The sequence below is a fragment of the Polyergus mexicanus genome, unplaced genomic scaffold, assembly GCF_030449975.1.
Source record: "Polyergus mexicanus isolate NDT 795.1 unplaced genomic scaffold, iyPolMexi1.0 SCAF_26, whole genome shotgun sequence".
NCBI classification, from domain to species: domain Eukaryota; kingdom Metazoa; phylum Arthropoda; class Insecta; order Hymenoptera; family Formicidae; genus Polyergus; species Polyergus mexicanus.
This window is the reverse complement of record NW_027223346.1, coordinates 2,700,089-2,719,635: the sequence shown is the minus strand read 5'-3', so window position 1 is coordinate 2,719,635 and position 19,547 is coordinate 2,700,089. Positions and strand designations below refer to the sequence as shown.

Genomic DNA, 19,547 nt, shown 5'->3' with positions numbered 1-19,547 from the left:
CTTTCGCGACATCCTCGCTCGCGCGTCCGCGCAATATCGCAAACATTTGCTGGCAATCGTATATGATTTCGGATGCATATTGTATCCGCTCGGATTACGACAACAAGCACGATGATAATATGACGATGACGATGACGACGAAGCGCTTTTTTTCTTTTTCTTTCTCTCGCCGCACTGCTTGCTCTCCTCGTGTTTCATCTTTCTTCTTTTTTTCTTCCCACGAAAGAAAAAAGAGAAGAAAGATGAAATTTTCCTTCAAGCTTTCCGTTCTCTATTCCCGCATAGACCAATCCTCTCATAAAATGTCCTCTCTCGCTCTTTCTCTCTCTTTCACTCTTATTCCTTTCGCCACTCCCTGCCAGGATCCTTCTCGTCTTTTTTTGGACGCTGTACGATTCGCGAACTATATAATCGAATGAGAATTGCAGTTCTTTCTCTATTTGTTTTTTCTAGTTGGGAAACGACTCGATATTCTTTCTCGAATCGACGCGTACGACAAAACATGCGTGGACACACATACGAAGCGACGAGGTTCTTTGAAGCTCGAGTCGATTCAGAAGTACGTTATCTCCAATTTTCTTAATTTCAAATTTTTGGCTAATATTTTCATATAAGAAAGATATAAATAAAGCATACTTCTATTTTTCTCACGTAAAATAAAGGACTGGCTAAAAATATTAATGGCGCGATCATCTTCATCGGTTTCTTCTTAATCATATTGATCGACGGATTTCTATCAAATATTAACTATTTCTATAATTATCAAATATTCTCTTCCTGAATATGACATTGAACTTTTGATCACAAATAATGAATGACAATATACATATATGCGTAAGTTTTAAATTTTGACGTAAAAAAATGAATAATTTTTTCGTAATAAATTATTTGTATTGCACAGAGTTTAAGGAGCAAAATATACATATATTTGCACGTATATAAAAGAGAAAAAGTAGAAATTATATTTAATACGAAATGCGCTTCGAGTGTATTGTCGCTTAGATACGGTGCTACGCGCGTGCATCCTGGAAATTAATAGTGATAAAATATTTAACGAGAATCTATCAACGGGACTCACCGTTCAGTGAACTATCGCGCGCTACGTGAAGGAGACACCCGTTATGTGGTCGGGTCATGCGGCTCGCCCGAGCTATTCGTAGACCAATTAACGTAGTTACGTAGGGGAGCAGAGTTTACCAACAGCAGTGGTTTTATTACGATTACGACGGGAAAGTAACGGTAGCTGTATCGACCTTATCACAGACCTGGTATCCGCTGCGATTCATAAAAATAGTGCACTTATTTTACCGAAATACGTCGAGTGGGCTTGTCTTTCTCAACTTATTTCGAGAATATCTACTAACAAGAAGATGGTAAAGATCCTAATGAAGTCTAGTAAATTGTAATAAAGTCTCTCTTTTAATTTAAGTTTAAATTGTTGTGCGCACATAAATCTGCGTAAACAAGGCGAACTATGTAATTTCCATTATGCTTAGCTAAATAGATAAAATTGAATGTCGCTATAGTAGCGTACACATCATGCATAACATCATGAATATACAAATGCCGATAACAAGAAGATAGACGAATGATATTAATTCATGAGAAGATGAACGAATATTAATTCATGAGATTATTCGAAGTGGCAGTTTATTAAGAGAGTCAGATATAATTAATCCATAACATTCAAACATAATGATCTGACTAATATATTAATCATTTAATCATTATCACTACTATAGCATTATTAAAGTATTCAATATTTATAATACACACATAATTAAATGAATTTTTGTCTTATTGTAAGATTTTACCACATATATAAGATTATTTTCTTACCTTTCCACATATGTGTATTGTGTGTATTTACGGGTATAATCCTTAATTATTAATTTCTTCCATCTTGACGATTTAATTATTAATATTTATTGCTAGGATGTACTTTAACTTTTAAATATGTAATGAAAACGTTATTAGTGAGAAGACGCAAAAGCGTGATAATCCTGTGTATTAAGTTGGAAAAAGAAAAAAAGAACTAATTTGTTAAACGCAACCATTAATAACGATTCTTTCAATAGTAGGTAACGAAAAAAATCAAAACAAAAACGAAATCGACGATAATGTATTTAAATTGTAATATATACTTGCGCATAGTCAAACACAATCACTATAAACAAAGATGGTTTGGTCTTCATCATATATAATCGAAAGACATTCATTAATTATGTAGCGGTAAAAAAACAAAATATGTACATTTAATTATAACAATAAATTTTTAGTATAAGGAGATATCCTTTTTCCGTATATTTAAACTCTCTTAATATATCTTTTATATATTTTGAGACTGTTTTTAGAAACTGAATCTGCTCGAAAGAATTGTCGTGATCGGTTTTTTTTTCATAATTGTGTTTTAGTGCAATAATTTTATATAAATAATATTATTAATAAAGAAATATATTAAATATATTATTTGAACACACATACAGATTCGATTTCGATGCTTTAAAAATAAAATACAATATGTTAGTTTGAAATAAATCGGCAAAGGAACCTTCATATATTAAACATTTATCTTTGTGTGTCTCATCAATATTACATGCTTACTTCTTAGCAATATTTATTTTCTCGATAACTTAATTTCTCGGTAATATTTGATTTTGATGAAACTTTATACACATGTAAGAGAGAAGGGGGGGGGGGAGGATAAATAAACTCCGAAATTTCCAGTTGCGGTCCAAAAACGATTCTAAGAAGTGAAATCACTCCTCATATGTAGAGCGGTTTTCTGCTTTTTTCGATATATCCCGAAAATGATTTGAAATATTAAAAAATGTTTTATACGAAAGTTTAAGTCTTGGTAACTTCTATTTAACCACATTAATAAAATTTTGAAAAAACAATTTAAAAAAAAATTTTTTGCTTTTGTTAGTCTTTGATTCTCTAGTGCCAAAACGGCTTCTTTGCGGATACAGGTTTATTGACAAAATTGGCTCGTTTTGGTGTCCTATATACTATTATACCAGGTATATAAATATGAAACCGGAATTTGCCCATCAATGGCCCCAGCTGTCAATGTAGTTACCGTCAAACCGCGTCATTGGTGTCATTTTCTTGTTTTGACATCTGATAAAGATTTTCAACTCACAACAATACAAGTTTCATACAACAGCATAGTTTTTAATAGCGTTGAACATGTCGAATTTTGTGCCTGGAAACTACGATTTGCGGACAGCATTGATTTTCTGTTACCATTTGAAGAAAACTGCTGCAGAATCGCATCGAATGCTTGTCGCAGCTTACAGTGAGCATGCTCTTGGTAAATCACAGTGTTTTGAGTGGTTTAAAAAATTCAAAAGTAGCGATTTTGACGTGAGAGACGAAGAACGTGGAAGAACAACAACTCGATTTGAATCAAGCTTTGCGTGAAAAACGAATATCAAAAAAGGCAACACAAAATGATTTTGCTTCATGATAATGCACCATCATACACAGCAAAACCGGTCAAGGAAACGATTGAGGCGTTTAGTTGGGAAATACTTTCGCATGCGGCTTACTCACCAGACTTGGCCCCATCCGATTACTACTTATTTGCATCGACGGGACACGCACTTGCTGAGCAGCACTTCATTTCTTACGAAAATGTACGAAAATGGCTCGATGACTGGTTTGCCTCAAAGGAGCAACAGTTTTTTTGGCGTGGCATCCACAAATTGTCAAAGAGATGGGAAAAATGTATAGCTAGCAATGGGCAATACTTCGAATAAAATATTTTTTATCATTTTCATACAATAAACGTGTATTTTCTATACAAAAATTCCGGTTTCATATTTATATACCTGGTATATAATATAACCAATTACTCAATAGTTTTGCGATAGACCTGCCAATAATTTTAATATCGGCACTCCCAATACTTTTTTCGACACTCCCGATACTTTTTTCGACACTCTCGATACTGTTTTCGGCATTCCCGACTCCGCATACTTGCAGATGATATTTATTCAATATTTTATATATGCACAATATAACACAGACGATCTTTTCTTGCCTTTCCGCCATCTTTTTCAACATACACGCATTTCGATACGCTTATTTGCGGACGATATTTACTTTCAGTAATTTAAAGTCGTAACTTTTGGATGTTATGTAAGAGATACAATAGAAGTAATTCTCTTACGATCGTATATCGCAATATAATCATGCCTGTATCACAACACTAATTACAACTATGGACTGATTCTAATCTTTCGACACTCACAATGTTCGATCGCTATTAAATCTGCATCATGAACATAATGAAGTACACAGATGAACACAGAAACAACCAAACTGTTCACTTCCGATTTCGAAAGATAACTGTGATCCGATTTATCGCGAATCAAATATAATTTCATTACGCGTGTCAATTAAGCGCTAATTTTTAAACGTGACATTAAGATATATTGAATATAAACGTGTGATATTAACGCATATGTATATCAAATATAGAAAAAAATGTAAGTCTAAACTAAATAATTTTTACCAGTAATTATTAACACGTTGCAATATTTATTACATAATGGACTTATCATTCTGAATATGTAATATTATGGAGAGCGCAAGTATACGTATATAATGCATCCGTGTATGATACAAATGATATTTACAGAATAATTCACGGAAAATTTGAACTAACTTTTGTAAGATAATCGAAATATAACTAAGAGACAGAAACTGTTTCGAGAAATGCTAGGCCTTGTGCACGGAGCATTCCTGGAAAAAAATTTGGCAGCTATGTTTTCGATATACGGTAGCGCGAGTACATCTATGTATGTATCGCGTATATTAGCCCGTTTAAAGATATGATAAAGTAAAATACTACACAAACACAGCAAATTCTGTGGAGATTGAAACAAGATAAGCGCCTAGTCCCAAAAAGGATAGAAACCTGTAACTTAAGAGGCAAAGCGATGCGTTCAACGTTTATTGCGTTTCTCAGACATATTTAGCGATAAAAATAAGAATATTATATTTCGAAAACGATAAACATTTAAAGCTCGCACGTTCTAAGCAAAACGAAATTGTGAGTTGTGACCATCTAGAGATTATTAATTGATATTTATTGCAAACTCACATGGGTAATTATTCAGAATCATGGCTCCATCTGCAAATGGGCTGCAAATTGTTTTGATAATTTTTTATACTTAGAGAATAATGTAAATAACAATTTTTAATCGGGGGAGGCTAAAAAAAGTTATAGACCAAAGTTATAAATGGTTTTACAACTTTTCACGCAAAGCGAGGTTTCCACCCAAAGCGAGGTTCAACGCAAACCTATGTGTCTACTCAGGTAGCATAACGGCGTCAATTAGATGTCTTTTTACGTACGTTTTCGTCAGGATTTACGTCAAACTGACGATTAGTGTGACGTCTAAATAACCCTATACTGACGGCCATTTGTCACAGCATAAATGACGTCATCGGATGATATTAATATGACGTCATTGGATGACATTAGTATGACGGCATAATGATTTTAAAATTGCCTTAAAAATAACGTTAAATTTAAAAAGATATGTGTGTATGTAACATATTTTTTTGTTATTTAAGAATTTTAAAAAGTCAAAAATATTTAAACAAAATATATTTATTTATTATACATATGTATGTTTTACAACATTTAGACTTATGTGCTTTAAAAATAGACTTTCAAATGATAACAAAATGGCTAAGCATACAGACTCTACTTATATAAACAGCAACGATAAAATAAATTCTTATTTGTAGCATTTATCTATTTTATAGCACAGCCTATAAAAAAAAATTCAACTTTTGTCTTAAATTTAATTTAAGATAAGTGAGTTTAAAATATCTTTATTCAAGTATTATAAATATGAAACACATATATGTGTATTACATATTTAAGTGTTATATGTGAAAACATAATTTTACTTGTATATATATCATTTCAATTAATGAAAACATAATTTTAAGCTCACTTGTCTTAGTTTTTAACAATATACATGTTTCTTTAAAATAAAATTTTTTTAAAAATAAAAGTTAATATTTTATTCAAAATGTTATTCTTCTTTTATTTTAACGTTTTGCTCTAATATTTTTTCCATATTTTATATGAATAATAGGAAAAGAAACCCAACAATTATCAAAAGGAAACACAATACACTTTGCAAGTATATCATGAAAAGGCCATATATCAGATTCATGTGTTAAATTTTTTACAACATAAATATTTAATTCTTTTGAATCTAGGGGATACTTATACAGAGAATCGTAAGATGTATTTTTCAACAACAAATTTTTTTGTAGACTTATAACATTTTGAATTTGAATGAGCATATTATTTTTCATTAAACAATACAAATTTGCACTTGAATAAAAATTTGTGGTAATAGTAAAATCTCCATGTTTGAATTTTTTAAATTGCTTACAGAAAACGCTTCTAAATTTTTCAGGTAATGGATTCAAATTATCTTCTGCATGAATAAACTGTTTTTCTATGGTAGGTAAATTATTCTCTAATGCTACATTTATTTCGTGTAATCTACGACCAATTTGTTGCAAAGAGTAATTAAGAGATTTTATTAAATTTTTAATCTGGCCAAGATAATTCTCGAACGGAAAACATGAAAATAAATCTAATGACCCATAAATCTGCACATCATCAGCTAAATGACATAATATGTGTACATTATAGATTAAGAATTCTTGGCCATATAATTGTTCACAATGTTTAACAAATATATTCAACAGTTCTTGTGGAAATGCACAACTAAATTTTAATATAAATTTTGCAGATATTAAAATTGATATCGCAGTATGAAAAAGTAAATTAATTCTCATGAACGGCTGTATCGACTATATTTTTTAGTACAAGGGGTCCTAAATATAATAAAAACGTACGGAACTCTGTCGCTTTCCACTTGGAAGCTTATGAAGTGTTCTGGGTTTTCTATTAAATTCTAACGGTATATATGATTTTAAGGATTCTAAGTGCTCTGATAAAATATTCACCTTACGACCAGATAATCGTGTTGCCAACGCACCACTTATCCAAAAATTTAATAATTTTTGCATACTCCTAAGCAACAAGCATGCATATAATCAATTGGAAAAACAGTGACCATTCCGATTCCTAATTTAACTAAAGGAGAGATTCCGATATGGTGATCCTCATCTTGTTGGTTAACAGAAAAAACATTTGTTCTTTCGGTGCAGATATATCTTTAAGTACAACTCGATTTTGTATATATTGTCCTCATATCACACATTTTTCGCAACATGAATAGCCAGTATGGGATTTTATACACTTTATGAATACTCTAGCAGGTGCATCGCACACAAAATTGTGGATAGCAATGTGATACCTTTTGTTATTGATTTCAATACCTTCTTGCAACAAATATAGGAGTTCGTCAATAAAATCCTCTAAATAATTCTAAAGACTGTGGTTTTGATCTACCGCAAAATATATTAATAGCAAAGGGATTACTTTTAAAATTTTTTATTAGTCTTAAAATCGGCCAGAATTGTAAATTTCAACTGTTGAATAAGGGAAGTCCATCAATATTAAAACTGATATCTAACTTACTTCCAAAATTTTCTGTTATTTGCGATAAAATAGATTTTAAAATATTTTTCAGACGGAAATAATAAAAATGCCCATTATTGAGTTGTTTTGTTTAAATATTTCTTGGCGTTTCTAATAACGTTCCGGAGTCTAAAGACAATTCATGATGAAAAACGTGTAATACGTATAATAAACCAGTAATTGCTGAATGTGTGACATTAAAATTAAGAGCCCACTGCCTTAAGCTTGAGTTTAAACATGGCTGAGAAATTGTACTATTTAAATTTATATTTAAATCAGATGAAATTAAAGTGTTGTCAGACAACGTTAGCGATAAACTTGCATCGTAATTACTGGACACATTATTTTTAAGTATATTATTAATATCGTTATTTTCATTTTCACTATTAAGTGAAATATTCTCATGTGATATATTTGACACATTATTATCAAGTGCATCATCATTATTATTATTTTCATATATATTATTAAGTGAAATATTCTTATATGTTATGTTGGGTTCCTTATCACAAATTTGAAGTATTTTACGAACAGTTAGTGCAATTCTACGATAAAATTGGCGTTTACCTACAATAGGTTTCAACTTATATCTAATTTTTTCGGGCATTTTCTCTCGTTTTCTTCATACGATCTTGAGTATGCGTCAGCCAAACCTTTATTGCACCTTCTATTTCTTCTATTGGTAACGCTTCTCTTGACTGCATCTAAGAAATATCAAGTTTCCCTTCAAATTTTAGCCATATTATAAATTATATTAAAAGATTTTAAATATCTAGTAAATTAGATGATAAGTTTAATTCAAATTAAAATGTAGAATTACTAAGATTTAAATAAGAAACAATAAAAAAAATTTTTAGCGATAAAGTTTTAATTAAGAATTTGTTTAAAAGTGGATTTAAATGTAAATTTATATAAATTTATAAATTGAATTTTATTTAAATTATGTACAAATTGCCCGTCATTTTTATTAATCAAAATTTATAAAAATTATATACGGTAAATTACATCAAATTAAAGAAAAAAACCAAATGCCCATTTATGCATACAAAAAATAAATTTAAAAATACACTTACCTACAATTAAAATTTTCAGGGATAAATCTGAGAAGGCTCTTTTCTGTGAACGTTTGCCGTAATAATTAAAATCTATCGCCACAGCATCAGTCAAAATATATTTCAAAACTCTATTTGTTTTGCTTGGTACTTGATTTGCACCCAGACTAGCGAAATATGCCAACTGAAAAGAAATTACATTATCTATATGCTCTATGGTATCAAATGTTATTGCATATACATACCAAAGCTATATTATCATCATTATTTGCTTTCAAGTAAACATCTAACTGATCTAATTTCTCAACTGTGTTCAATAGAAATGAAAATGTATATTAGGCAATCCGGTCACATTGTTTACATTTTTTATATTTTGTCTGTTCATCCATTGCCATATTTCATCATTCTGTTCCTTGACAGTAGCTATCAGGGAAACAAGTTTTTCTGAAAAATATTTCATTATAAAAACTGTTGACATTATATTTACTTTGACAAATCAGCTTTTACAAACCAAAATTATCCGCTGTATGAATAAATTGACGATGTGAACGTGGAATTGTTGAAATGTTATTAACAGAATTACTTGCAGTACTTGTTACAATGGAGCTTATATTTTCACTTGTATTGAGAGTACTAATCGACAAAGGTGAATCAGAACGGCCCAAAGTAAAATCTGAAAATAAATGTAACAAATATTTATTTCTTCAAGGTAATATATAAAACAATAGAACAAATATTTGAATATATGTAAAATAAAGAGATACCTTTCTCTAAATGTTTACAAACATTAAAATTTTTTTGTTTTACTAGGGATGATCTGGGTAATTGTTTCTCTCGTTGTTTTCCTCGTTCATCCTCTTATTTATCATATGAATTATATATTCTTCTAGATATTCTTTTCCGTTTCTTACGTATATCTTCGTTTTCTTCTTCACTCTCCAAATTTGATATAATTTCTGACTGTTTTAGTTTCTTTTTTGTCTTTACAAGATCATCTGCAATTTAGAAAAAATGTAGAATAAATAAATAAATATATATATATGTAGAATAAACAAATAAATAAATATGGAAAACTTACCACTTCTGTAAAAAATATGCGAAATACTGTGCAGTGTCCATTTTTCAGTATCAATTGTTTCCCCTGTTCTCAAAGTTGTTTCTCAAATTTATTTTGATCTTTATACGGAGGCCAAAAAACTTCCTTTTTAAAAGGTGTAAGCCACACTGTTAACAGTAGCTACACCACCGCCGTGTTTCTCATCAAATTCTACAACATAAGCCATACTTATTTTTGGATTATTCCACCTGCAAAGACAAAGTATAGTATAATACATATGTATATATTTATGTATTACAAGAGATTAGAGAGGTATTTTAATACACTCATCTGTATGCTTTAAATCTATCAAATTTATTAAAATATTAATATAACAAATATTTACATTTGTGTTCCTTATTGACATAAATATATATAGTAATTTATGTAGTATTGTAGATTAGGCTTCAATATCACAATTTGTGCATTAATATATGTATCTAACTTTTTCACCTACAGAAATGATAATAATAACATCCTGCAATTTATATAGAAATAAATTTGTACACATCAGTTTTATATGTAAAGGCACAATGTGAAAGCAAATACTCGCCGTTTATGATCTCAAAACAAAAAGCAAATCCTTAATAACAATTGACAAAGAACTTGATCCTATTAATAATCGTATATTGCACATGTAAGAAAAAGAAATAAGTTTGAAAAAGGAATGTGTACAATATTTACCCTTTTGCTAATATATTATTTTCTCTTTATTTTATAAGAGACACGCCAGATACACATAGATACACTTCGACCGGCTTCAGAATCACTTATTGCGCACGTGTTACATTTCTCGTTTTCCCGCTATTGCCATAGTGTATACTGTGTTATTGCACTGTTACGCAACTCATGTCGTAGTCTTGTCCAATCAAGAACCCAGAAGCGCACATGCGCTTCACATTCGCGCTATTCGGTTCAAATGTATTCTGAACGGCATTAATGAGGTTTTCCTTATCATACGCCCAGGCGATCGTTTGTTACGACAGGCGCGTGATAGAGTAGGATTCTATCGATGCCATTATACACATAGATATGAAATTTCCATGCTCTAGGATGAAATCGCAAACGCAGTAATTAATAATGAAGCAACATTAACTATATTTTTCATTGCCTATTTTTTCATCATTCTATTTGTGTTTAAATATCTTTACATATACCCATACAGCACAGAACATTGCAATTACATTGCAGCAATGTTACAATCTTGCAAGTTGCAATGAAATATTGTTGAGACATTATTGGAATATGGAATTGTAATATTTTATGAGAATGTTACAGCAACATTTCAAAAACATTACAAAAGACAGTTTTTGATAACCGCTACTTCGTTCGTTTACCACTATGCGGCGCGCGTTGCGTGATCTATCCCGTATTTAAGTTTTAATCGCGATGGTTATATAAAGCTTGCAAAAAGCGGTTAGTAATATTAAAGGTATAATAACTATTTTTATCAGATTAATTTGTCTGGTACAATCCCAACACAGGAAATTCAGATATTGAATTGAGTGTTCAGAAATCAGACAAATAATTACCCCAAAAAAGTTAAAATTATCCGTTTATTGTCTACTTAAGATATGGAGTTTAATATTTATATAAATAAAATTTTAATTTTTATGAATTAAATTATTTAATCATTATCAATTTTTTAAACTTGTAAATAATTTATAAAATAGCGATGTTAATTAGATAACAGAAAATTGTTTAATAGTTCCCATTTTTATATAAAAGCAAAAATTTGATAATAATTTTTTAATATGCAAAATGCTTCAAATTTAATAGATAAACTTGGAAAATATATAAAGACATCCAAGAGAGACGAGAAAAAACTCGTTGTAATTGCCTGAATTCACAATTTTTTTTCTTATCTCTCTTGGATGTTTTTATATGTTCTCAAAGTTTATATATTAAATTTGAAGCGTTTTGCATATTTGTAGCAATGTATTTAAATATTACAAATACATTGCACCGTAACATTACTGTAGTCTTACATTGAAATATTTCTGAGGGCGGACATTTCAACGTTGCCGCAGGCTTGCAGTAACATTGCAGAAACATTTCGCAACTTCTATGCAATATTACAATGTTTCAATGTAAGATCTATGCAACGTTTTTGCAATCTTTCGGTGCTGTACGGGTATTGATCCCTTTACTTATGGTATAATTACCGCATTATCACATATCGATATAGTTACCATAAGTAAAAAGTTTAAAAGTGGAACGAACAAAGTCTGTTTTAATTAAGAAAAACTTAAAAAATAAAAATGAAATTGTTATTACAAAATTTGGTCTTAAAAAGACGTCTAATTCAGGTTCTTTTCATAACGTCATAATTTCGTCCACAATAGGACATCAAATACACATCATATAGAAGACATATGACGTCTTGGACGAAATATGACCTAAAATTGACGTCAATAAGACGGTGTGTGCTACCTGGGTAGTTTGTTGATAGTGGAGCCCCCCCGCATGGGGGGGCGGAACATATTGCCTCCACGCATATACTTTTTAATACAAAGTGAAATTCTACATGAAAAAATGGTACATAGGACTTTTCTGTTTAGTTTACTTTGCTCTACCTGTTCATGAACGTTGTCAAGGGTGTTTTGGAAGACCTTGTATATAAGAGTGGTTCCGAACGTTCTAGCCAGTCTTTGAGATCTTATAGGAAATTTAATTCTGAACAAAAAATTTCCTATAAACATGGGTCGAAAAAGGCTTCCTTAAGAAATTATCGCTCAAAAACTTCTGATGCAAAGGAAGAGAAATGGTGAAAATAAAATGAAATAAAAAGAAAACTTAATAAATTTCTTGAAAAAACGATAAAAATAAAAAATAAAAATCTTTTTCTTTTTATGAAAATAAAATTAATTTTTTTAAACTAAAGTAACTGTTCTCAAAATGTTCCCCCCTAGCTCCAATATACTTTCGGCATCAAGTAATGACTGATCTAGTCGCTTTACGGATTTCTTCCTAATTCAACTTTAATCGATTTAATGATAAGTAATAAAAGCACTTTTTGTATGTTTGAAACTGGTTATATCAAAATCTATGGAACGTACAACAATCATTTTGATCTCATTTGAAAGATAATTTAATTTTCTACAACTTTTGTGTGGATACTTTTTGTTAAAAGACGAACATTTTCCATGATATTTGGAAAAATGTGTAAAATAATCACGATTTCAGAAGTTTTTGAGCGATAACTTCTTAAGAAAGCATTTTTCGACTTATGTTTATACGAAATTTTTTGTTCACAATTAAATTTCCTATAAGATCTCAAAGTCTGGCTGGAACGTTCGGGGCGACTCTGTATACAGGGTGTAACAGAGCGCCCGTATCAACAGTTTTTTGAGCAAACAACGCATTTTCGTGAAAAATGTTCCATGCAAAAGTTATAGAGCTCTAAGTGGCGCATTATATAATAATATTAGTATGACCTTGAATAGCACCATCAAGGTTATATAAAAATCACTTTGAATTTTTTAAATAGAACCCCCTATTTTTTATTACATATTCTTGTAGCTTACTTTGGAAGCTTTCCAAAACACTATAATAAAGTATTTTTTCATTAAGTACTTTTTGAGTTATTTTATATTTTAATGACATATTTTAATATGAAAAATAATATATTTTGTAAAATACTAAATTTTTGATAATCTTAACGTAATATTTTTACAGAATAATAAGACAAATCAATTAGTATAAAAGAATAATTGTTTTTAAGAAAATTATTTACAATGTATTTTTTGAACAATTATTTGTTTTTTTTAACTGTAACAATGTAATTTCTAAATGTTTATTTTGGAAAACACAAAGATTTCCGCGTTAGCGGAATATAACCAAGAATTAACGAAGAATTATGAAAATATATTATAGAAATAATTACACAATTCTTCTGTACTATTATACTTCTAATACCATAAACGCTAAAGAGTAGCATGAAATGAAAAGCTGAAATATTTGAATTCGTCATTATGTATGTACATCATAATACTTTGTTCAACTTTAATGGAGTATCGCAAATGCATCGGCACATTCAATTAATCGAACTCCATTTTCATCGCTGTTTATTTCAAACATTTGAATAAAGAACCGACTTCCGCTTTTAATACAGATCCATCTCATTGAATGCACGCGCGCGTTGATATATACCGCGCGTTTCAATGCGAAACGTAAATAACTCAATATACGCTTTGGTGAATCAATTTTTTTCGCGCGTATTCCATTTCCGTGAACGTGGGCGAATTATACGTCGAAACCGATCAGAATATTACCCCATATTACAACGAACTTCTATCGAACGTCGTGACAACGACATGTCCACGATCTCCTTCTCATTCTCCCTCCTTTATCCTATCTTATCAATCGCGCGTTGTAACGACAACGAAAACGATGATGATGAAAACGACGACGACGACGAAACCGACGATGACTACGACACGATGAGGTTAAGGGAGGCGCACCACTATGTTACATCTCTATATTGCTACATCTCGATCGCGTCTCTATATGTGCATCGGTGGACACCCGTTAGATGCTGTGGTAGATGGGGGAGAACCGAGGACGGTGGGCCAGGTGGTCCGTCGGTGCGAATATCCATTATAGATTCGGCGAAGTGTAGCTGTGTGTGATCCTACCCGCAGCAGCTTCTCGACGCTTGCGTGTATGATGCGCGTGTGTGTGTATGTATGGACATCGTTTGTGTAATGTCGTTCGTCAATGTGCCTCCGCTAGTAATGCGTGTATAGTTCTCTCCGTGGTATATGTATATTCCGGCTCGAGGGATTCCTGCGCGTGCGCGTCGGCATATCAGTATGTGCAGTCGCTAGCCATGGTTCGTTGAATGGCCGCGAGGGCGCCAGGATCGGTGTTCGCGGCGCCACCGAGTCACTTCGCCATCGGTGCTTGCGACGGATGGACGTGTCGTGTGAACGAGAGACGTGTGACCGTACACAGCTTTCCTCCGGTGATCTGGGCGGACAAGCGCGACGAGCAAAGTGTCTCGCAATCGTGTACAATAAATCGCGTCGCAGACAGTGCGATACGGATGAACGCATAATACGACAAGGCATAATAATTGTGTGTTATTCATCTACTGTAGTGCGCCGAGAGACGCGTGAAAAAGAGAGAGAAAGAGAGAAAATACGACGTGCGAAGACAGAGTGATAAAGACAATACGCATCGATTATCCTTTGTGCAATCCATCCATTCGTTCGTTTGTACATCGCCACGACGCGACTATGCAGTGCCGAAACTCTTTCGCTTATCGTGAAGATTCATCGGCTGCTGTTCATGTTACCTGTGTTTGAACGCGATAGCGTCCCTCGCCGCGCGGAGTGTGAGAGACGAGCTTCCCCCCTCCCCCTCCCTCCTGCAACAAAGGTCTTTGCAACGCATAACTTAGCAGACCCTACTTTACACTATTGATGCGCGTGACGTTTGCGTGAAGCCACATACACATACATATTGGATATCGAGAATACACTAGATGAGACACGCTCGTATTCGTAGCCGTAACCGGATTTCCGCGAATACATATAACGAGTGACGCACGCAGACAAGCATGGTGTCGTTCGTGAAATAGCGGCGTTGGGAATAGCAGGAAAGAGAAAGAGAGAAAGAAAGAAAGAAAGAAAGATAGATTCCGCTACTTGTTAGTTGCCATTGCGCGCGACCGAACGACGCAACACAACGAAACGAGACGCGACGAGACGCGACGTGATGTGACGTGACGTGACGTGACATTGTTTCCTTTTCCGTCTTTGTCGGCCGGCGGCGTGGAGATCTACGGAGTGAGAGAGTGGCCGTCGTGTCGATGATGCCCGACACGACGCGACGATACAACCGACGAAGAGTTCTCGTGAAATCGCGGAAGGTGACACGGCGCGTTTGTGCGTTGCAGGAGTAAACGGCCCGACGACCTCGCGAATACAGCAAGAGGGGGAAGGAGTCTGGCGAATGTGCCCCGGAGAGAAGTTCTTTGCAACGTGAGTTTGTACAAAGTGATCTTATTTTTCGCGCTTACTTTGACAGTTTTATCGTCTCATGTGTCGCGTGTGAATTCGTCGGAATTAGTGCTTAAAATTAGCTGTGTGAAGTTGGCCCCCCCACTATTGAAAATTCAGTAACAACCATTATAATTCGTTTGGTGGTCGTTTGGTAGTGTTTGGTAATCTATTTCAGATGATTGGTGGTCAAAGCTGTAATTAATAATTCGAAGAAAATATGAAGTCAGCTGAAGTCGAGTGAAGTCAGCTTCTCTTTTATAAAAATCGATTTTTTATGTTGTATATGCAGAATTATATCAATTTTGAGATGCTTGAAAACATCTTTTACTGTGCAATGTATTATGTCTGAGTACGCAAATTTTGGACAATTTAATTGGTCAACTTTAAACACTTCTCATTTAAATACATCATAAATATTCAAATACTCATTTCTCATATTATAGCCTCGGCATTCTGAGATTTTCATCTGGAAATAACTTCTGAAGTCTATCATTAACAGTTGTCACAAAAGGTGTAGGACAATCTGAATAATTATAATTATAAGTATTTATTTTATGATTGTTTGATAGTGTTTGATTCTGTTCCTTTCTGTTGATTGATGGTTAAAATTATTACTATAATGTATAGTGCTAAAGTATGCACTGGTGGAGTTCCTATAAGTAAAGTTGTGCACTGAAAAAAATGTACTAAATCCTACTTTACTAAATAAATTTTTTTTTTTATATGATAAAAGCAGAAATGCTTTTATTTGCAAATAAAAAAATTATACTAAATTTTAAAAAATATTTATTTAATTAATCGATTTTTATTTCTAAATCTATTTCTAAAATTATAGATTTTAATTGAAGAAATACTATTTTCTTATTAAATGAAAATATATTTAATGTTTGGAATATGTTAAGAAACGCCAGCAAATGACCACCAAATTATGATTATATATGAAAAGCCAAATTTGGCAAAGAAGGGCTAACTTCACGTGCATATATCTTTTTTATATTATTAATTACAGTTTTGATTTTCAATCATTGGATATGGATTACCAAATGTCAGCACGCGACCACCAAACGAATGCTTATAGTTATGACGCTCTATGCAGTCTGGAAAGCCGAATCTTATAAAAGGGGGGCTAACTTCACGCGAGTATGTCTTTTTTCGTATTATTAATTGCAGCTTTGATTACCAATCATTGGGAATGGACTACCAAACGTCAGACGCGATCACCAAACGAATGCTTATAGTTATGACGTTCTATGCAATCTGGAAAGCCGAATCTTATAAAAAGGGGGCTAACTTCACGCGCGTATGTCTTTTTTTCGAATTATTAATTACAGCTTTGACTATCAATCATCTGGAATAGACTACCAAACACTACCAAACGACCACCAAACGAATTATAATGGTTGTTACTGAATTTTCATTAGTGGGGGGAGGGGGGGGCAACTTCACACAGCTCTTAAAATTATATTTTTAGAGTTTTGAGATCACGCGCCGATTATGGAGAGTGGCATACAATGTTTCGTTAATGCAGCGATATCAGTGAGCGTTTCTCGTAATAACGATAAATATATATCGTTTTTTTTTTGTTTTTTTTTATGATTAAAAGTTTGACGTTTTCTTTTCATGTGTATATCATTTTTTTTGTCGCGTGATTTTTTCTATTATATTTTTATTATTCAAAAAAATATCAGTTAAACACGAGAGATTCTCTCTGTGAGCTATAACTCTGTTTTAATTTGATTTGTCGCAGTCTTATTAAATTGAAACTTGGAGGACCTAATTGTCGGAGTAATGTGGGTCTACTTGTCAACTTAAACAATAAGGAATTTGAAAGTTTATTTTGAAACTGGCGTAAATCAATAATCTTGAATATATTAAATAAATGTCACTAATTAATCTACATTCTAATTAAATTTATTATATATACAAAATTTACTTTATGTTAATTTAACCCTTTGTTTAAAATAATATATTTAATAGTAAAAATATGAATACATTTTTTACAAGTACAATTTTTTCCGTATCTGTAATATAGAAAACTAAACAAAAAAACGAAAACGATATTGATTGCAAATTCTATGAAAAATGAAATAAATTACATAAATCGGAAAATCGGGATTTGAGCATTAAATAAAATTGCAATCATGATTATATAGAAATATATATATATAGAGAGAAATAGAGGGAGAGAGATAAACAGAAACCGTCTATTTTAGTATCTTTGGATGTTGCGTTCAAAAGATAAGAAAAAAAGAAGCGAAAATGTAGTTTCCTTTTTTTCTAGAAAACAAATGAGTATTTGTCACTCGTGTGTATATTATATTGTATGAAGACGTGAAGGAACGAACGAATGCACGTACTGCGAATGAAATATGTATGTTTGCATTTCTCTCATAGCGCATGCATTCAGTCATTCTATTACGCATTCATACGATAGTACACGTGAACGAAAATTACTCGTGTTTCGTAGAAAAAGAGGAGCATGGCACATTATTTTTATTTCTTCCTTCTCTCTTTCGCGTATCTGAGATGTTTTAGATTTTGATTGACGTCGTTTAACTTGCTTTAGCTTTATTCGTTTTTCCATTATCTTTCTAAATAATAATATTATACACATCTTTTTATTTGAAAGCATGGAACATGTATAATAAATTACGATAAAGGCAATATATTTTTTTTTAAGAATACAATAAATTTTTGAGAAACAATTTTATTTCTTCCTTTTTCTTATATTTTAATATTTGCTATATTGTAGTATGAAAACGGTACTTCTTCTAATTTAGCATTCAACAATTCCAATTATTATCATCGTTTCGTGTTTTTACCTAAAGTTGTAATCTATATACAGAGTATCCTAAAATTAGACCGATAAACTTCAGGTAGTTATAAAGGACACCAAAACAAGGCAATTTTGCCAATAAACCCGTAAACACCTGAAGTTTTTCGGCTTAATTCTGAGATATCCTGTATAAAGGAAAGCAAAGTTGAATTGTTGAGCACGGTTAATACCAAAAAAATATTTAACGAAAGAGATTCTGAAAAAAACTATAGTCGCAATATTTTGTCATGCGATGAGATATCGGGTAATTTCATTAATGTCGTAACGGCGCAACGGATCGTTTTGAATGTCCTTCGAGATGGCTCGTCCTCGAGGGAACGACGCGCGTGGAAGCAAGCAATAATTAGATGTGTCGTGCGAGAAACGCGTTCGTTAGCAATCGTGATCAAGTTCCGCCTCGCGCTCACATGGTGAAATCTTTGTCTCTTCTTCTCTCCAACGCGAAAGAAATCCCGGAGAAGAAACTTATGGCAGACACAATCCACATAATCGACACGTATTAATCGAGTAACTGTCCGCGCCGTTGTTGCGGAGTATCGATTCTGATTAACGCGCTTTTCCGCGCTTACGTAACTTACGAGCGTTACGTGCGGTAAAGTGTGTTACGGAAGCCTGACCGAATTATTTTGTATTCACCTGCTGCTTGTGTAGCACGGAACTGAAGTAGCTAGTTTGAATGGCAAAGGGTTAATACTATCTTGTATGCGATATATTATTGCGATATTACAAATTTATTTCGCTACAAGTGACTTTTTTCTCGTTAGACTAATTCGCGTGATGATTATATCGATTAAAATTCACAGCTTTATATATATATATATATATATATATATATATATATATATATATATATATACAGGGTGACCCATTTTAACTTAGGCAGCCAAATAACTCGAAAAATAAGCACACTACGAAAAAATGTTTAGAATCAAAATTTTGTCATTTCGAGGGGGACGTACAATGACGT

At 32.4% G+C, this 19,547-nt stretch overlaps 1 pseudogene; it reads right to left on the bottom strand.

Moving 5' to 3' along the window:
• Positions 1-8,163: 8,163 nt before the first annotated feature.
• Positions 8,164-9,923, bottom strand: LOC138943391 (uncharacterized; annotated as a pseudogene).
• Positions 9,924-19,547: the final 9,624 nt, after the last annotated feature.